Consider the following 20,962-nt stretch of genomic DNA (forward strand, 5'->3'; position numbering starts at 1 on the left):
GATACACTTCTCTTCTGGCCATAGAGTACCCATGTTGCTGATTATCACATCCAATATGCTTACCCCTCTTGTGGGAGTGGTACGTTGTTCCTGAGCATTTTGGTTTATGGATTCTAGGAACCTTTGGCCTAGGGTGTTGGAGCTGGCATAATGCTCCCAGTCTATGTTTGAGTATTTTTAGTCACCCACTATAATGTTGTTTGGAGAGCTTGATATTTCCATGTGTTCCAATGTAGGCCAAGTGCAGTTCCTGGTGTTAGGAGGGTAGTCTGTAGCAGGCTACAAACTGGGAGGCAGTTTTAGTCACTGTTACTTGACCATGGATAGTCCATGCTGCTTCTTGTTGTGCTATCAACATGGGGGTGTGGTTATCCTTGACAATTATTGCTAGTCACCCTCCTTTTGTAGTTTATTCCATGTTTTGGGGCTGTAAAGCACGGTATGAGGTATAACTTGGTAGTGTTAGGGTGCTCTTGTGAGCCTTGACCCAGTTTTCTGTTACAGGACAGATATCAACATTCTCCATGCTGAGGGGAGTTTTGACTGCATGCATCTTGCAGTTTAGACTTCTGGCATTGGGTAGCATTACATCTAGGTTCTTATCCCTTGTGATACCTATGGAGGTGGGTTTGTGTTTTGAGCCTTACCTATTCAAGGCACGGTGGGGGTGACAACAGCCTTTGCCAGTATCCAAAAGGCCAGGACTGATAGGTGCACACCATCTATAGCAGGTGGAGCATCGTGTCTTGCTCAGCATGTCATCCCAGGCTGGCAAGCATTGGATCCCCTTTGACTAACAGCAATACTTAAGCCAATTATTGTAATTGATCATCTCGTCTTCATATTGTGGCATCATGCTTGGTGAGGGTAGGATGTTAGTCAGGGTCATCAAGTTTGCATATACTACATGGTGTTACATTGCTTAACACATGGCAATCATGCCTCAGGTGGTGCTGCAGGGCTGTCTATGTTGGATGCACATACTACACTCCCTGTACATGTTTGATAGCAGGTTGTGTCAACTTAGGCATCCCTTTTACTATAAGTGTGAGTCAGAGAGAGGTATCATTTCCAGGGTTCCTACTGAGCCAGTGTATGTGCTATGCGTTGCCACTTTGCCAAGGCCAAGGCATACTGGGCACACCTCATTTTGCCTACTGGGGCAGGCTCAGGTTGTTCCTCCTCCGAGTCACGCTCTGCCTGTGATTGGCTTGGCAATGGTGGGGGGCTGTTTGGCCCAGCCCTATGCTGGTCCTGCTGCAGCTGTTTTCACAGAATCATATTATGTAGCATAGCACATACCATGACAATTTGGGTACATGTAGTTGGTGAGTACTGCAAGGCTCCACCAGATGTGTCCAGGCACTGGAACAGTGACTTGAGCGGCCCAAATACATGCTCGATTACATTTCGTGTTTGTGCATGTGCCTCATTATGGCGTTCTTGTTCAGGTGTGTGTGCATTTCTGATGGGTGTCATCAGCCACGGCTCCAGTGCATAGCCAGCATCCCCCACTAAGTGACCATGTGGGATGTCCCCATTGGCAAATGTCTGGTACAGCTGCATCAGATGCCAGATATGGGAATCATGTTAGCTTCCAGGGCAGCCAGCACAAACATTCATTATTATGCCCTGGGCATCACACACGACCTGGCAGTTGATGGAGGGGAAGCCCTTGCAGTTAATGTAGGCCCTACCCCGCTCACCAGCTGGTGCTTTGATGCGTATATGCATGCAGTCAGTTGCACCCACTACCTCAGGGTATTCCGCTATTTGCTGGAAGAGATGCATATTGCTGGCCAATACCTCACGGGAATTGGGGAAATATACATGATCACCGACATGTGCTGACATGGCATCCAGGAACTGGTGCAGTACCCTGGATGCTGATGCCTGTGATATCCCCATCACATCACCTGTTGGTCTCTGGAAGGTACCTGTTGCTAGTATTCTTAGACCAACACATACCTTTGTTTCCACTGGGATGGGTTCCCCTCTGTTGGTTCTGTGTGTGAGGCGTGGCCTGCACAGCTCAACAATTTGCTGCAGGAGGTCTCTGTCCACTCTATAGCGCTCCACTATCTCCAGCTCATGTAACCCCTGGTAGGTGACCCTGGGCCTGTACACTCTTCTCCGTCTCCTCACTCTGGGTTGTCCAGCAGCATTTGCATAGTCACCACCCTCAGCAAGTTGCATATGTCTCCTTATAACAGCTATGGCAGCCCCTAGCATTTTTGGTCTGAGTGAAGCTTTTTCAGTTTTCACTTCTAATAGCTTACTCCTCTGTTGCAGTGTCTCTTGAGAGAAACATTCTGCACTGTTGTTTGCAGAGTTTTAAGTGCTGGGCTGGGCTACTGTTCTGTCTGTGTAATTGCCTTCTTCTGATTGTTTTCACCTGCTAGCTCTGCCAGTAATCCCTGCTAGCTTCCTACTATTTCCCATGCTTCCTTTTTCCCTTCTGTTTCCTCAGGGGGGAGCGACGTGCATACCAGCGAAGACACGCTCACAGTGGCTAACACGCATGCACACATGCTTCGACGGACTAGAATCTGCTTATTTGGGTTAAAACGCGCACTCACCAGCGCAAACAAGCTGACAGGTGTTTAAACAGGCTCCTACATGCTTATTCTGCCTTAAACATGCGCACTCACACTTACACGCGCGCACTCTAGCTTACTCGTGCCTACCAGTGCGCACACGCACGCATGCACACCCTGCAAGAAACTTTGGTGTTATCCATAGTGTACACCTTCCATTTCTTGGCTTTCTCATGCCTACTTGTTGACACTCCTCTTTCCATGATGTCTGACTGACAGCTTTCACATGCCACTGTGCTCCAATGAGCTGCATTCCTTTCATACATTCCCCCCTGTGATGTCACCTATCTCCTACTCTGTTACTCCCCCTTATCCTACTCCTACACTGCACGGAATGTGCTCATTTCCAATGTAACAGTACGATTCACTATCCTACCACTCATTTACATAGGATTGCCTACTAATGCTTAGTTACATGTCTTACACTCCGCTTCCCCCCTTAGCAACCCCTACTCGGTGGCCATGTTGTTTTAGCCTGCTATTCCCTTCCATTGTAAATTCATGCTTTGCATAAACCCACATTTGTGGGTTTAATTTTTTTATTTTTCTGTTTTTTATAGCGCAGCCCGTTTGCGCGGCACTACGCTATGTTTAAACATCGCCGAAAAAAAAAAAACATTTTTATTTTATGTTTGCATCAGGGTACTTTGCCAGTGGCCACATATTTGGCCATTGGCATGCTGCCTGGGACATTTGCAACCTTTACTTGGAGCTGACAAGGCTCCATTGTGCTATTTGCAGAACGGTACTCATTTATCAACTGAGTACATTTCTGCAGATAACACGGCTCTTACACGGGCAGGTTTCTGATTCCTGGATCACAAAATTACCTCATTTGCATGCCTTTTGGCTGCAAGTGAGGTAATTAGCATATCCACGCCCTGTCCGTGTAAGAGCCGTTTTAGGTGCTCTCTTACACGCACATTCAGGCTGTTCCTGGATCGCGATGGCTGCATGGAGTCTTACACTACTCTTAGACTCCGTGCAAGCCATCGTGAATTCTGCCAAATATCTTTCTAAATAACTTGTGCTTGGATGCTCTCCAACACTGCTAGTAGCAAAAAGAGGATATTAAAGATAAGAAAAATTCAGAAAAGTATTTAAAATGAGAACTTTAATGTACTGCAAAACTCACAAAGCAAAATATACAAATCATGACCATGACTGAAGAAATAATAAATCTGCTAAAAACGTAAGATAAACAGAGGGTATGAAATAAATAAACTACCCAATGTATTATCCACAGTTAGCTCTAAATTAGTCCACCAGATAACTTGACTTAAAGATAACCCAGACATTTCATACATAATATAATATAAAAATATGTATAGCGCAGTACTTTCATCTAGCATCAGGACAGCTGCAAGAAAATCATGCCATGAAAATCCACGCAGATGGTATAATATCCATTATGTAATTAACCCACCACAAAAGCCCCTTACATTTTTAAAGTCAAAATTCAGTATGACATCTACATTCTAAGCTTTTCATGGTCGTGTTTCATATTTTTATGCATACAGACAATGTCACCACATTTTCATATCTTTCACCTAGGTCAGTCCATTGCAATCCTTATGGTACACTCACTTTAACTATAAGAAAAGACATTTATGTTCTGAGCATGTTTCAAAAACAAACCTGATATTAGTCCTTCCAGTATACTAAGTAAAATATCAAAGTTATCTATATCCATTAACTTTATACACAGAGACTTGGATCAAACTGAAAATTGTCCAAACCGTTATGCAAGTGTAACTGTTTGATATTGCTTTAATAGAATATTATTTTTAAGTAAACATAACACACATATGCCACTTTGAAATGGATTTTGTATATTTTTTTCTAACTATAGCTGTTAGTTAGGCTTACAGTTGATGATGCCGTAGTTCACTTAAGACATCCTTGAGTAATCAACTCAATGTTCTTTATGAATTCCGATACATGTAGGGGGATGATAATAATGCAGTTATTTAGCAGACACAATGTTTGTGAGAAAGAAATGTGCATGAAACATATCATTCCATATCTTATAGGCATATGAACATCATATGGTCGACACCATATGATCAAACTTTTAAATGTTTCAACGTTAACAGAAATCTCCGTACAGTGCGGAATGGGAAGATTTCCCTTTTCTGCACTGTAGTGCGATCTCGGAGTTGGTATATTTAAAGAGTGGGAGTGTGGGGTGCAGTGGGGGGGCTTGCCCCCCTGTTTAAACCGTTCAGGTAGGATTTTTCTTTGGCTTCTTTTTTTATTACATTTCCAAAGTTTTAAAAGTTCGATCATATAGTGTCGGCCCTATGACGTTCGAACTTTAAAAAGTTTGAGTATGTAATATAGACGCAAAATGTCATGTTTTCACTTGTCTATAAACATTGGAAGATCTTTTTTGATACACATCTGTTGCTACAGGCTACCATAACTACCATCTGTAATTTGTCTTATATTGTAAATATATTATGTGGTAGGCTGGACTTTTGTCTTATTAATAATGCATCTCATGTTTGCCTTTATTTGACATTGTGCCATCTTCTATGCTATATAACAACTATATAATTAAAACATTAACCTGGAAAATAGTTTATGAAACTTTAGTCTCATATATGTCTTTCAGAAGTATCAAGCATGTCTCAGAGTCTCATTATCAGAGATTTCTGTTGGTTTCATTTAGTAAACAGTTATATATTTCTGTTTTTTTTTTCAAGCAAGCAGGGAACAAGTTAATTGGTTTCATTGGAGTTTTAATATGCCCATTTACACCTTGACAGTACACATTCTCAGGCTGTACCCTCCTTTCTCCACGATGGCAAGATCTGTCATCCTTAGGGTAAATGTGTGTGTTTCCATCTGCTTATTTGGCATCCATAGGTTCATAGGTTCATAAGTAGGTACTAGGCTATCGTCCCTAGGGCCTATACAAGCCGAGCCAAAAAGGTACCCTGGCTTTTACCACCCAAGAAAATTATTTTCCTGTGCCCCTGTCAAGCAGAGCCACAGAGGTGATCCCCGGGTGAATTTCCTATTTCCCATCCAATCATCAAGATTTTTCTTGAAGAGTGCTAATAAGGAGCTGTGTTTGATATAGATAGGTAGTTTGTTCCAGAATATGGGAAGTCTCTGGGACAGGAATCCATCCCTCCAGCATGTTCTGTTTATTGTGGTAACAAGGTTGAGGACCCTAGAGCATGTAGCTTGGAGGGATTGGGATTTCTTTAAGTGGAGCATGTCCAACAGCTCTGGGTTTGACACAGATTTGTATGTTAGGCAGAGATCGCCTCTGAGTAGGTGTTATGTGACGGATTAAAGCTGGAGTTTTTTGAGACGGTCTGCATAGGGAATCTATTTGAGGCTGGTAATTCTCTTTGTGAGGTATTTCTGTGGTCTTTCCAGTTGTCGTAGTTGTTCTGTGAGGTACATACCAAAAGAGGCATTGTACTCTATAATGGGTCTTATGAGTGATGAGTAGAGTGGAACAATGACCTCTTTTTTCCTGGATGAGAAACCTTTTGTGATGAGGTGTACAACATAGAAGGATTTCCTGACTACTGTGGTGATGTGATTATCAAAGGAGAGACTACTGTCCACCTGTGTCCCAAGGTCTCTTATCACACTTTTGGTGTTAAGTAGAATACCACCTATGTGGTAGCTCATGGGTACAGAGTTTTTACCAAAGGGGATGACAATGCACTTTTTGGCATTGAGCCTGAGGCCATGGCTTTGACACCAGGCATCTGTTTCAGTGAGGCCCTTTTGTAGGATGTCCACATCGTTAGGAGTTTCAATTATGGCTCCTAGTTTGCAGTCATCTGCAAAATGTGTTAGCCAAAGACCTTTTGCATTAGCCTGTACTTCAGAAAAGTAGATACCAAACAGCACAGGACCCAGGACTGAACCCTGTAGTACTCCACTTTTCACTGGTCTGAAGTCAGATTTGGAGTCTGCTACTTTCACAGTGTGGGTTCTGTCAGTGAGCCAGTTGGCAGCCCGTCTTGTGACATAGGGATTTATACTTTGTTTAGTGAGTTTATCTATAATTCCAGAGTGGGGGATGGTGTCAAAAGACTTGGCAAGAGCTAGATAGGCTGTGTGAACCACCTTACCCTTGTCTATGGCTTTGGTGACTACTTCAAAGAAGTCAATCAGGTTTAGGAGATGTGATCTGCCTTTTACAAACCCGAACTGGGTGGGGTCCAGAGTTTGGAGATTACCAATGTCTTTGTTTATAAGTTCCACGATGTTACATTGCATGGCCTTGCAGACCAGGCACGGTAGGTTAATGGGGCAGCAGTTCCCAGGGTCTGTAGTGGCTCCCCCTTTGTGGAGTGGGATAACCGTTACTGTGCGCCATTCAGTGGGCACAAAGCCTGAGGTGAGGCTATGATTGAACCTGGTACTTAGGTGGGATGCCAGTTCATTCTGTAGTTCATGTAGAACACAGCCTGGGATGTTGTCAGATCCCATGGATGCTGTGTTCTTGGATTTGGAGTGTGAGCCTCCCTTATGTCATGATCAATTTGGTCTATTACTAAAAATTTAAAGCTGGGCTCAGTGTAATTAGAAATATGCTTAGCGAGTGCATTTTCCTGCTTTGTCTTACTAATAGCATATTGATGTTCATACATTCGCTAAGCATATTTCTAATTACACTGAGCACAGCTTTAAATTTTTAGTAATTGATCAAATTCATCATGACATAAGAGGGGCCCCCTTACCGTTATTGTTAGAAGAATTAGAGCTTATATGGCAGATCAGACTCAATGCTTATAATTTCCCAGGCCTAAATGAATCATGTTCTTTAAGCAGCATTTTGAAACTTAAAAGCCTAAAGAGGTGATGTTGACTTGAGTTTTACAGTAGTATCACTAATAATGGTAATTGTACTTAACATATTTAATACTGTTAGTTACATTTAAGTTTTTTGTCATCTCGTGCATTGTAGTATTTATGCACATTTGTGTTTGTATAATATGTAGTGAGTTGTTAATTTTCAATTTTTATTTTTTTACTCTATTTGGTTGCATGTTACGACAAGTTAAATACTGAGTCGTATGTGTCTTTAAGAAGGTGGAGTACTGGTTTTATTGGATTGGGTAATTAAATAAACCTGAATCTATTTATATGTGTTAGAATTTTAAACAATGTATCTGAAGAAGTTTGCACACAGTGCAGATGAAAAGCGCTTCATTAAATTCATTCATTTATTTTATCGTTGAAGTGTTGCTTGGTTCATCTTTTGGTTTACCTCTTGGATTGCAGCAGTACTTTGTCTTCGTATTTGTTGTAGTTTGGTTGCTATTCTTGGTTCACGCATGTATTTTTAGGGGACTGGTTGTCTACCAAATGTGATAATATTACACTTTCTTGCATTTAAGCCCATTTTCAGTGCTCAGGCTATTTATAAATGCAAATTATTGATGAAGAATTTGGGCATCAGGTGGGTGATGAAATACAAATTACCAGTTTAGCACCATGTGCTAACTTAGTTACCCAGATATTCTGGTTCCTGGTCTGAAGATCAGAAAAGTAAATGGTGAAAATGAGGGGTCTCAACACTGAACCCTGAAAAGGGACACCATTGGTTAGCATTATACACAGCAGTAGCACAGTCAACTGCCTGTGTAACTCTCTTAAAGAAATTAGCCAGATTAATTAGTCAGGATTTTCCACTGACAAAGCCAAAGTGCTGAGAGTCAAGCTTAATAGGAGTTTTGCTATCATAGTTTATGAGGTCAGTTATGATTTGTTGCATGGCTCTACAGATGAGGATCATCAAGCCAAAGAGTCAATATATTCTGAGGTTGGTGGTGGGGCGATCTTTATATAGTGGCAGCATACTGTGAATCAGCCATCACTGAGGACCAAACCTGTAACTAAGTTAAGGTTAAACAGTTTGAGAAGTGTCACTGTGAGGGCATGCTTAGCAATTTATTGTCTGGTCTCAGGAAGAAGTATTTTTGATTTAAGCTCCTTTTGTACATGTTCCTGTGTGATAATAGTAGGTATAAGAGGTTCAATGATTTGTGACTTTGGATAGAAGTTTCATGGGTAAAGTTCACACTGAATTTGTTTATTAATACTTTAGCAATTTCTCCTGGGTCCAAAAGGGATGTGCCATTCAAGTTCAAGATATATGCATTTACAAGGTAGGTGCACACTACCATAAGAAGTACAGAAAAGAAATACTGGAACTTGAAGAAAATGAGGAGGAGAGATAATCAGTGGTCAGACAGAGTCCAGTGAAGTACATTAAAAAAGCAAAAGGAAGAATTCAGTAAAGGTCAGCACAAGTCATTAAGAAAGGAAAGAAGGCTTTCTTTGAGTACACAGATGAAAGAGGAAGATGGGGAGGAAACTTACTTAACTAGAGTAGGAACAGAAAAATATTAAGTAGCTAGAATGTTGGCAATAATTCTAAAGGAATGTCTGCATCTGTCTTCTGCAAGTTAAATAAAGGGCGGGTGACAATCTGGGAGAACAGGAACAATACCGAAGACTGGTAGAGAGATAAGTAGATAATGATTAAGGAAGTTGTGACGGCACAAGGGTGTCTAAAGAGAATATGATGCAGGGACTATAAGCAATTCTTTTAGCTGGTGGTAGAATGTAGAAGTCCAGGAAGTCATCACATGAAAGAACAAGAAGAAGAAGAAATAGAATAAAGAAAGGACAGACCAGGCTATAAAGAAATGCTGGTTGGCTAGCAAAGCAGGTAAGAGATCAGTTGCAATAGCAAAGAACAAGGCAGAAAAGGCATTCTACCAACCTTTGGAAAGTGCCTCAGCATATGGCACAAAAAACTCCATGAAGCTAGAAGGTAAGGACAGAAAAATAAAGAAGACCTTCATATGGTACATTAGTAACAACCATTTCACCCACCCGCAAGACATTAAAGGCAGATGGAAGAATACTTCTAGCAGTTTCTTAAAAAGAAAAAAAAATACAGAAGCTGTACTGCCCTAGATACAGCCTGTAATAAAAGAAGAAGATGAGCCCACGCTAGAAGAAGTAAGAACAGAAGTAAGGAAAATGAAGACTGGGAAAGCAGCAGGCTCAAAAGATGTCATAAGAGATATGACTGAGACATCAGATGAGTTAGGGAAGAAATGGCTCTATCATAGCAGTATGGAGAAAAAAACATATCCCAGATGACTGGAGTATAAGCATTCTACTGCCAGTGTACAATAATAAGGAGACATTCACTGTTGTGGGCCGTATACAGAGATCAAACTCCTGTCACGCTGTTGAATGAGCTAGAGAGGGTGCTTCATAAATGAATACAAAGAGTAGTAGATGAGCACTTCAGTTTCAGGTCAGGCACAGCACAACTGACCCAGTGTTTGCAGTGAGGCAGATAGTTGAGAAAAAAGTCGAAACAAGAAAGTAGTACAAATGAGTATTCCTAGACATGGAGAAAGCATATGACAAATTTCCAAGAAAGCAAATTTGAGCAGCCCTTTGATAGCTTGAAGTCCTAGAAGCATTGTTAGAATTAGAGCAAGCTATGTAGAAGGACCAATGATGCAGACATGAACAGTGTTGAGACTCACAGAAGGGTTCATTGTAAAAGTGAGCGTGCATCAGGATTCAGCTATGAGCACACTACAATTCATAGTTATTTTGGAGCACATTAGCAAACGGGTCAGTGGGGACATATTGACAAAGTTGCTGTATACAGATGATGTGGCATTACATGCAGACTCTGATCAAGAACTTCAGAAAATGATACAGGAATGGAATGCAAAGCTGAAGCCACTTGGAATGAAACTGTGTACAGCTAAAAGACAGTTTCAATGGCAACAAAAGTGGGAAATTAGAAGAAGATGAACATGAGGTGCAAGGGAAATTAGTGGAGCAGGTTAACAGATTCAGGTATTTAACAATACCAACTATCTATGAGGGGTGGTTGAAGAGAAGTGAAGTCTGAATTAGGAGGTCAAAGCTAGAATCAGAGGGGCTGCAACCAACCACCACTAGATTTCAGAGATAATGTGTGACAGAAGAATGGGAAAGAAGGTGAAAAGTAAGGTGTGCAAAACAGTATGATACAGAATCTTGGTCGGTACAAGCAAGGCAGTTAAGGAAATTAGAGGTGAAGGAGATGAAATGACTGAGAAGGGTTGTACAGACAAAAAAAATGAGAACATCAGAACAGAAGCCCAAGTACCCCCAACTGCAAAGAAGGTGAAAGAGAACAGACTGCAGTGGTTTGGGCATGTATGCAGAAAATCAGAAAATAAACAGGAGAAGAAACATTGGGACAGACAAAAAAAAAGGCAAGAAGAAGCAATGGCATCCAGTAAAGAGATGGATGGATTGTATGAGAGAAGACCTGTGCCACTCAAGTATGACAGTTGAAGAAGTTATGGGAATAATACTCTATTGACAGAGATAGTGACAGTTGATGACATACTCCAGTGTCATGTAGAAAACTGGGAAAAGGAAGTTGATGATGTTAATGATGACTATACTATAAGAGTTTCTGCCTAGAATCCTGTAAATGTTTCTTGGCTTTAATCCAACTTCTGACGGATTAATTCAAAACATCCAAGGAAATGTTTCTTGAGGACTGGAAGTATGCAGTGTTGACATTCTTAAGCAAAGTGAGTCAATGCAAAGCCTTCAGAACTACCATTTGCTACCATAACGCTGTTGGCAATTCTGAAGATAAAACTTAAATGGTTCCTAAAATAAAAAGGATTGCTCAATGAATTCCAGAACAGAACAACTCAAAGCAGTTAGGTGTCATCAGAATAACCATATCTATCTCTTTTTCTCAGTCACTTAGGCAATTGTTTACACTAAAGCTAACGCAGCCTGAGTAAAACTTTTACTTCAGTTCTACACCACAAGCTTCTAGCAAATATGAGGAGAAATGCAATGGGTACAAAACCATATGTATGAAATTGGTAGTACTTAGATAAAGGAACCAAAGAAGGTTGGCAGGCAGTGAGTATCGTAAGGTAAAAAGCTCACAGGTTATGATCCACAGTTTGTTTTTTGTACCAACTCAAATTAACATGCTGACCTGCAATCTCATACAGCTCATGGAAAAATGTTTCAGTTTTGCTGCTCATGGACTCAGAGGTGGGAGTGGATACAGAAGACTGAAGGAAGAAAGCCTAAAAAGTGGCCTATTAAAGGCTTGTAGTATGACCTATGAGGTGTCAGCTTTATTTCATGCTTCCAACTACATGGTGATGCTCTTTGGGAAGGACATCCTCGGCTGATTTTGCACTAGTGATAGACTTAAAATCAACAGCAGGAGAAACATAAGTGGGTTACTTTTATGAAAAGCTAAACTATCTGCCACAGAATGAGTTGGCATCAGGTAAAGTATTCTAAATATTAAGTTCCCTAAAAACGGAGTAGAATAAACTAGCAGATAAAATGCCATTCTATTAGAATTGGTAAAATGTCAGTTTATGTATACCATGTAGTTTTAGAAGATATCCAGGAAAAGAGATGTCCTACTATAGGAAATTGCAAAGATGAAGGTAACTATAATAAGGAAAATACAAGGGCTGAAGTATGCAAAGAACCTAGAAGACATAAACTCTTCTGTAGACAAGAGAAAACAGTGTCAGGTTACTGTTATTTATGTCATTAATAAAATAAAGAAGCACAACCCGAGAGTAGATGCTCCTGTGACCGGTAGAATATATAAAACAAAGAACACGCCAAGCGTATATAACATTCACAGGGCAACCACGGCTTTAACAGATTTTAAACAGAATAGTACTTGATAGCGATAAATGCGTACTGCACGAAAATGATAAACAAGAAAATAATTTTATTTAATAGCGAGCGCTTTCACCAAAATGACTTCTTCAAGCTTTGCAAAACATAAACAACATAGATGTTCAAATACTGCTACCAGAGCAGCAATTGGTTTGCATCATTAATGACATCATCACTAACCATTAATATTCACATCTTAAATGTTAAAGTCTCAGCGCTACAAACATAAATTCATAAAATAAACATTTGCATAATAAATGCACTTAATAGAGTTAACTAACAAATTTACACAAAAATGTAAAAAATATACCTCAGCGCTATAAACATATAAGATTCATAAAACAAGCGTTGAGATCTCAACCACACAAACTACATATACCTAAAAACTACATGTATCTAAAAATGTGCATAAACACCATCAAAAATAGATGCATATTATGAAAGTCATAAAAACATTAAATAAAACATGTAATAAAACACAAAAACTTCAAGACTTCTATTCGTGAGATTTACATGTTATAAACTCATAAAACATATAATAACGTACAAGACAATAAGATGAGGAACTACAAATGTGTGTGTTCTCATACATCAGGGTTTCAACACTTTAAGCCTTCTATTCCTAAGAACTGGCTTCAAATGAACTTTGTCATTCAAGCCTGGTGGCTTATCAGCTCTACATCTCACTATCCACTTAAGCTCACATTCCTCGATAAAATTGTTGAAATCACCTCCCCTCATGTTAGCATTGAGCACTTGTAGGACTGAAAACTTAAATGTATGATGCAACCCTGCAGTTGAGTTATGTTTAGCCAAGGCGTTAACTTCGTGTCCAACTCGTATATGATAGACATGTTCACGAATTCTTTCACAAAGTTTTCTAGTGGTCTTACCTATATAGAACGCCTGGCATAATACACACCTAGCAAGATATATAACAGACTCCATTTGACAATTAGCAACTGCTCTGAGTTGAAAGTCATGATGTATACAAGGATGTAAAAAATTTGTCCTAACATCAATAAACTCACACTGTTTACATCTTCCACATGGGGTTGTACCTAAAGGTAGGCTCTCACTCCTACTACTAACCTTGTTTAACACAAGAGGCTTATGGCATAGCAGTTGTTTAATGTTTCTTCTATTCTTAAAGAAAAACTTAGGGTTCTATCCTACTATATCTTTTATATCATCATCCAAGAGGAGTGTACCCCAATGTCGATGTATCAACTTTTTAATAGATGGTGTATCTAAAGTGTAAAACATGGGTACCTTAAGGTAACTTACTTGTTCACCCAATGTAGTGATGGTTGGGTTATTATCGAGAGTCAAATAATTGGAACCTGAAAAATAAGGGGTTCCCCTGGTAGTCCTAAGGGACTTAGTATCCATAAGTACCTTCTCAACTTCTAGCCGCCCATATGTCCTCTCTATCAACCTGTTCCTAAGGTCATTGAGTTCACTTTCATAGCCCTCGTCTCGTGGGTTAAGTCATGATGCTCTAATAGCTTGACCTTTCATAACGTTATTAAATACATAGTAAGGGTGCATACTGGTCCTATATAGTAAGGTGTTCCTATAACACGTCTTCCTATGGACACCAGTGTTTAAAAGGCCACAGCTCAACCTTTCAATGTGGACATCCAAAAAAGATATACTTTCCGTGGACAAGGTAGATGTAAACTGTAGGTAGTCAGTTAAAGTATTAATGGAGTCAACAAACTCCAACAGACTGCCATCGTCTCCCTCCCAGATAAAAAACAAATCATCTACAAAACATTTGTAGAATCTCACATTTTCCTTAAAATTATCCAGGGGAAACAAAAATTCATCTTCCCAGCTTGCCATAAAGATGTTCGCATAACTATTTGCGCATGCCGTACCCATGGCTACACCATCATTCTGAATAAAAACATTGCTATCGAACATAAAGACATTGTTAAACAAAACTGTTTCCAAAAACAGCATTAGCAAATCAATCACCTCAGTTTGTAGAGAGGTAAACTTGGATAAATAAGCCTGTATCTTCTCAACCCCTAGGTCATTCGGAATCCTAGTAAAAAGATTCCTAACATCAAGTGTAACCAAGATGTACTCATCATCAATGCCTACTGTTTCCATAAAACTGTACAAGTCTATCAAAAATTGTTTACTATCCTTTAAGATAGAAGAATTCATATCAACTACAGGTCTCAGAAAATGCTCCAGGTACAAAGAGAAGGGTTCAGTCACCCACCCTCTTCCAGCCACAATAGGGCGTAACGGAGGTACACTTAAACATTTATGAACTTTAGGCAACCCTTGTATTATAGGTATTAGAGGGTTATTAACCTTCAAAAAACTTAAACAAACTATCAGAGATGTTACCACTCTTCCGAAGATCATCTAACATGTCATATATTTTAAAAACCTTAACAGTTACTTCTTCCATAGTAATTTCCGTATAGTAGTGATTTTCCCCTTAACATACTTAACATATTATTCCTATAGTCACCACTATCCATGACGACTATAGGACCGCCTTTATCCGCTAGTCTAATCACGATCATATGGTCGTTGATCAGATCATTGAGAGCTTTCCTTTGTAAATAAGTAAGATTACTTTTTTTTGTTGTTGTTACTCTTCTTATTCAAACTATCCATATTATACAGATCATGCTCGACTAACCTCATAAATGTATCTATATATGGGTGTAAAACAGGTACATAAGTGCTGGGAGGTTTAAAAATCTCTGTGGTTTCAGAACTGTTACTGTTACCAAACTGTAGTTTCAACTGTACATTACGTGCAAAAAGTTTGATATCCACTATAGTATCAACAACATCACTTCTCACGGTTGGAATAAAAGTTAGACCTTTATCAAGGACTTCCATCTCATATTTGTTTAACTGCCTCTTAGAAAGGCTAAATACTAGGGATTGCCTACCCATTCCCACATCTTCTTGAGGGTGGGCCTGACATGATCCCCTCCTGATTTCTTCCTATTCTGCCTGCCTCTGCTGTAGGATCGTTGTCTCCTCACTTGTGAGATCGGCTCTATTGGAAAAGGGGTGTAATTATGTGTTTGTTGAAACCCTGAAAGAACATTAGTAGTAGTTTTCCTCCTAACTACTTGTTTGTTATTCACATTGTTCGTGTTCATCGTGCCTCTAACATTTGAGAGGGCCCCTGACAAAGTTGAATTAGATCTATCTGGGGCTATTAAATAAAATTATTTTCTTGTTTATCATTTTCGTGCAGTACGCATTTATCGCTATCAAGTACTATTCTGTTTAAAATCTGTTAAAGCCGTGGTTGCTTGGCGTGTTCTTTGTTTTATTTATGTCATTAAGATGAAACTGAGATGGACTAACACTGTGGTTACATAGAATGAGATAACTAACCTTTCAGTAAAAAAATAAATAAATAAATAAAACAGCTTTTTCTAGACTTAGATGGTAGACTGGAAGAATCAATTCCTTCAATGGCTGATAGAGATGAAGACAGCATCATTTCAAAATATTTAAATGCCTTTAGGGACAGGAAAGGAAGAGGAGAGGAGAGAGTAGCTGCCATATTCTAAGCTCAGGAAGGTATGCAAATTAAATGGCACTACTCAATGCAATGCCAGCAGTCTAAACAAGAAAATCTATTGTCTACAAGCTCTCCTTACCCAGGAGAATGCAAGGATCTGGGCAGTTGTCAAGCCATGGTTTAAAACCAAGTAGAGCACATCAGCAGTGCAGGCCTACAATGCCAGGGACTAAAGGTGGAGGTTCCTCAGTATAGATAAGTAACAAATACACCTCAAGGGGTGTCAAACACGATGACGCTCTCGATCTTCTCCACATCCCAATTTCCATAACCAGAGTCCAACACCATATCATTGCAAGCTGCTGGTTTCCCATCGTGACCAAAAAAAAAAAACATAACTCAGACTTACTGGAGACACTCACCATTCAACTCAATATTATATTAAAATGCAATCTTAACTAAGCCATTACAAAATGGGAGTCATTCATGACCCCAAACTTAACGATCCAGAGATACCTAGATTTTATAAACACAAACAACTTGGACCAAATAGTTCATATGTTCACTAGGGGTGCAAACATACTGGAAATAATTCCCAAAATATGAAAGAAACCTATGCCTCCCAATATAATGTCCTCTCTGATAAGGTTGGACTAAAAAGCTGTTTCCCATGAAATAAAAATAAAAAATACCCCCTCCCCAGCTAACATTGAAACTTTTAAGAACTATTCCCCTACAAGCTGCTGAGAGGGTAATCTGTGCCTGACACACAAGGCATCCCTGGATTCCACATTGACTGATTGTTTTGCATATCTTCAAAACAAATAGCATTAGAGCTACCAGATATAGTTGTAAACCTTGCTTGAAACATAAATTAGATATGTTGATTGGACAGGTATGTGTCTCAGAATACCCCTTCTATGGAACAGGCTTACCATCCATGTGAAGCAGAATGTTTTCCTAACCCACTTGAAACATAATCAGGGCCAGTGGATGTAGAACTGGAAATTCACCCTTGGCCTGGCACCTAAGTCTCTAATGGAAAAGGCAGCCAGTAAATGCTTGTCCACCCATGCCCTAGCCTATATACAACCCTTAAAATAGCTTCTAGGGTACCAAAACATGTTGGCTACATTTCGGAGGTATGGCTGGGCTTAAAAACCATTGCGGTCATTAGCCTAGTATACTCCTATGACTCTAAGAACCAAACAGTTAGTCTCCTTTTGGTGGCTTATTAGTTAATGAAATACAATGTAAAGATAACATAACATGCCCATTTCCCTTGTAGAGCATATTCTTTCAGTATAATGGGTGCTGCTCCACCTACTTTATGCGTGGGTTCAGTAGAGAAGCTCTTGGTAAGTGGAATGTCTTATGTCTTGTGTTGCTGATATGTTGGATGTTATACTTATTACTGAATGCTTTCCACCAGTTAAAGACTTGCACACTTTTCTGTGGGCTGTTGCATTTAGGAAAGTCCTTCTTCCTTGAGGTGCAATTATAATGAGTAGTATGTTTTAGAGAAGTGCACTGAAGAGATAAAAATCTTCTGCAGGCTATTATGGGCCATTGTATACCTTGCCCTGAAAATGGCCTTACTTGACTTTTCTGTAACAGAAGTAATATGTATGCTCTTGTAGTCTACTGTATTATCTCAGTCTTGATCTCCCAAGACAAGTATTACAGCAGGTCATGCTTATAAAAATGTGCCTGTTGTCCTGTTTTTTAAAACACCTTTATTGAATTATCACTTGCGACATAAGCTCATTTACATCTATATAAAAGTTATCAAACTGTATTAAGTGAAAATTAACAAATATTATGCTTTACATATATTGCTATATATCATATAACCTAAGCCACATTACATAAATTATTAAATTTCTGCCCCTTTTGTTAAATAAGAAACATCTGTATTAAACCATCACTTATCATATAAGCAATCATATATTTATATAAATGAAACCAAACCAAACCGACTCAATCCTAGTTGCAAGCATTTTGTATCACAAGCCATAGTGACACACTCCCAGTTGTGAACATTATACATCAGCCATAATCTACCCAATCATATTCAGTCAAGCATTACATACCATATCATTTAAGTCCTGATTCTTTTAAATGCCATTCCTCCCCTGTATGTATTGTTCCCAGATTTCTTATTTTTTCCTATGTAGTTTGTTCCTATCTTTTTCTAAAAATCTCAATTCCAGTTGTTTTATCTCTGTTACAATATTTACTAGTTCTAATATACCTGGTTTAGATTTTGATTTCCATTTTCTAGTAATTGGTTTTATATGCTTATTTATATGTTATATTTCAGCTGTTTCCTAAAAAAAAAAAAAACACTTTTACAGTTTACAGAAGCAAAAAGGCATAAATCCTAAATGACCTTTCCAAAGCTTTTGATACATCTGCTCCTCCAAAAAAAAAATAGATACCTGTAGCAGTCTGTTTAATTTTAAATCATACAGGACCACAGGCATGCAATTTGAAACACAGCAAGGTAGACCTAACATTATGTAACATTAAAGGAAAGGAATGAAAAATGGAATTAAAAAGACAAAAAGTCATAAATTCAAAAAGCAGTGTTCTTGATCTTCATTCATCTGTAAAGAATATCATTTCTTACAAGACTTTTTAGGAAAAAAAACAATTTGCCTGTCTGAAAGTCTTTTCAAAATTCAAATTCAGAACCAAAACATTGGTTTACAACCCCCTTTACAAAAAATACCTCACAAAAATCAAGTAAAACTATCACAAGGAAGTAAAATATAAATGGTAAAAAAATCACAATATGAAGAAATGCTTGTAGCATTCAATAAATGATGTGACACCCAACACCAAAAAACAGCACAAGCAAGTACAGTCTGATTTGAACACATGATAAAAAAACCCCTTAGAATCAAGAAACATTCTCCTTTATTCAAAAATACTACCCAAGAACTAAATGTGCAAAGAAATCCTGCTTCTTTGCCATAGAGGGATGTATAACCCACATTTGATTAGCAGCTCGGGTGCTTGATAAAACCAGATAGGGAGGCTGAATGTACCCATCAGTGGGGAAGGGTGTTGAGGTGGAGCAGGGGACCTACAGCTACAGTCCTTCAGAAGAGGAGTGGGGCTGTGATGGACTTTCTGTTGGTGGGCAGACAACGTACTGAGACAGCCTCCATTTGTACATGCACAGGAATGTGCGCTCACAGAGGGAAAATGTTCTGATTCCATTATTTACACTCTAGATAAAGTGGTGAGTTTAGACCATACAAAACCCCTCATTGGCTGGATTATGACAAGAACACCAGGAGCCCTTATGTCTACCTGTATGATGGCCCCGCCATATGTTTCTCTGCCTTGTGCCGTACTGAGCTAAATCCCAGGTATGGGGTAATAAATGTACAGACTCTAACTGCAGAAGGCCTGAGTTGGAAGGCATGTGAAGAAAGTAACAAAAAATGGAACAATTTTTTCACTATACTTAACAACTTGTTGTAGCACCTTAATTCTGCACCTATACAAAAGTCTATGTTATACTTCATGTATCAGGATGGTCATCAACTTTTTGATTTCTGTTGACAGGCACTACATTTCACAACCTATTAATATTGCTAAAGTCAAATTATCAAGACATTTAAAATTCCAAAACATGGGATGCCTTCCTGTTTTACTATTATGTAGTATAACTCTGATAATATCTTGAAATGAGTGTCCCCCTTTCTGTGTTTGGCTTGTTTGCACATCTTCCACAAATTTTTTATTAATATTTTACTTTCATGTAAGATGTTTGCTCAGTATTTGAATATTTCCATATCTATGCAATTTATAGTGTTTTGTTCTTTTTCCTAAAAAGGGATGATGTTAGAATATGTATGCCTCTAATAACATAAATAGGTACCACATCCTATCCACAGCCTTAGTGAAGGTATGTTCACAAATTGGAATGCAAGATTTGTTTCTTTCAAGTTAGACCACACCTTATTTTTTATTTTGTTTTCCTGTTTCCTAATAACATGCAATACTAATAGCATTTACTTTGCATGATGTATGGTGAGGATCTGCTGAGGACAGATACAGAGTCATATCAAAGAAAAACATATGTCTTTAAGCATGCCTTTCCATACTTTGGAACAAATAGAAATGGTTAAACATCAACCTGTTCCGACAGAAACATAGAGAATCATAATTCATCAGCCTAATCAGGTCAACTCTTCCCCTTTTCATATGTATATTTTAACATTATACTAATCTACAGTCTTGATGAGAAATGGAAACATGCATGTTATGATATAACACAGCTAGTAAACATGTAAGGATGAAACATTTCATTAGTCATAGCAGGATGATTTCTGACAATGAAACACTTATGAGCAAATAATTTAATATACATTCACATTTTTAATGTCATATATATTTTATTAACTGATTACTGAATGCATTTTTTTATTTTTTATTATGGATTGTTTTAGGAAATAGGGATCATTAGATTTTAGAGGCATGCAATGATATAATGGAATGTTTTTAACAGTATGTTTATCCAGTATAAACACTTTATTCATTGTAAGTTCTTGGTTATGTCCAATGAATTAATTAGGCATAATAGCCTAATGAACTGTTTCATTGCTTGATTGATGAAGTGGTTTTAGTATAAAATGGGGGGAGTGATGTATGTAATCATTCTGATGAAGTTTTAGATGAAAATGTACTGGGAACTGTGTTCAGCATTATTTCTTCTATGTGGTATGCTGTGCTGTGTCATTAAAGGAGTTTGTGGCTGAACGGCTGACTGAATGCTTTTTATCTTCATTAGTGACTGCTTTTGCACTCGCTCCATAGTCGGTGTACTTCTGAGCAATTGCTTTGACAATAATTGCCTGACACTGACATCAAATAATTAAATATACATGGCCAGCAGACTGCTATATAACATAACAGGGGCTTCATTCTCCTTCTCAGACAAGAAGACGTCAATTTTAAAATTTACAGTGGATAAAGGTGAAGGTGGCAATATTCAAATTAAACTGAAATGCAAGAAAAAGGTGGAATGGTTTACAACATACCTCTTAACTGTCCAGATTTTTGCTATCAGAATTTTGGTCTACACCTCTAAAAA

This window comes from Protopterus annectens, chromosome 3.part0 (assembly GCF_019279795.1).
Source record: "Protopterus annectens isolate FY-2018-M chromosome 3.part0, PAN1.0, whole genome shotgun sequence".
In the NCBI taxonomy this organism is placed as follows: Eukaryota; Metazoa; Chordata; order Ceratodontiformes; family Protopteridae; genus Protopterus; species Protopterus annectens.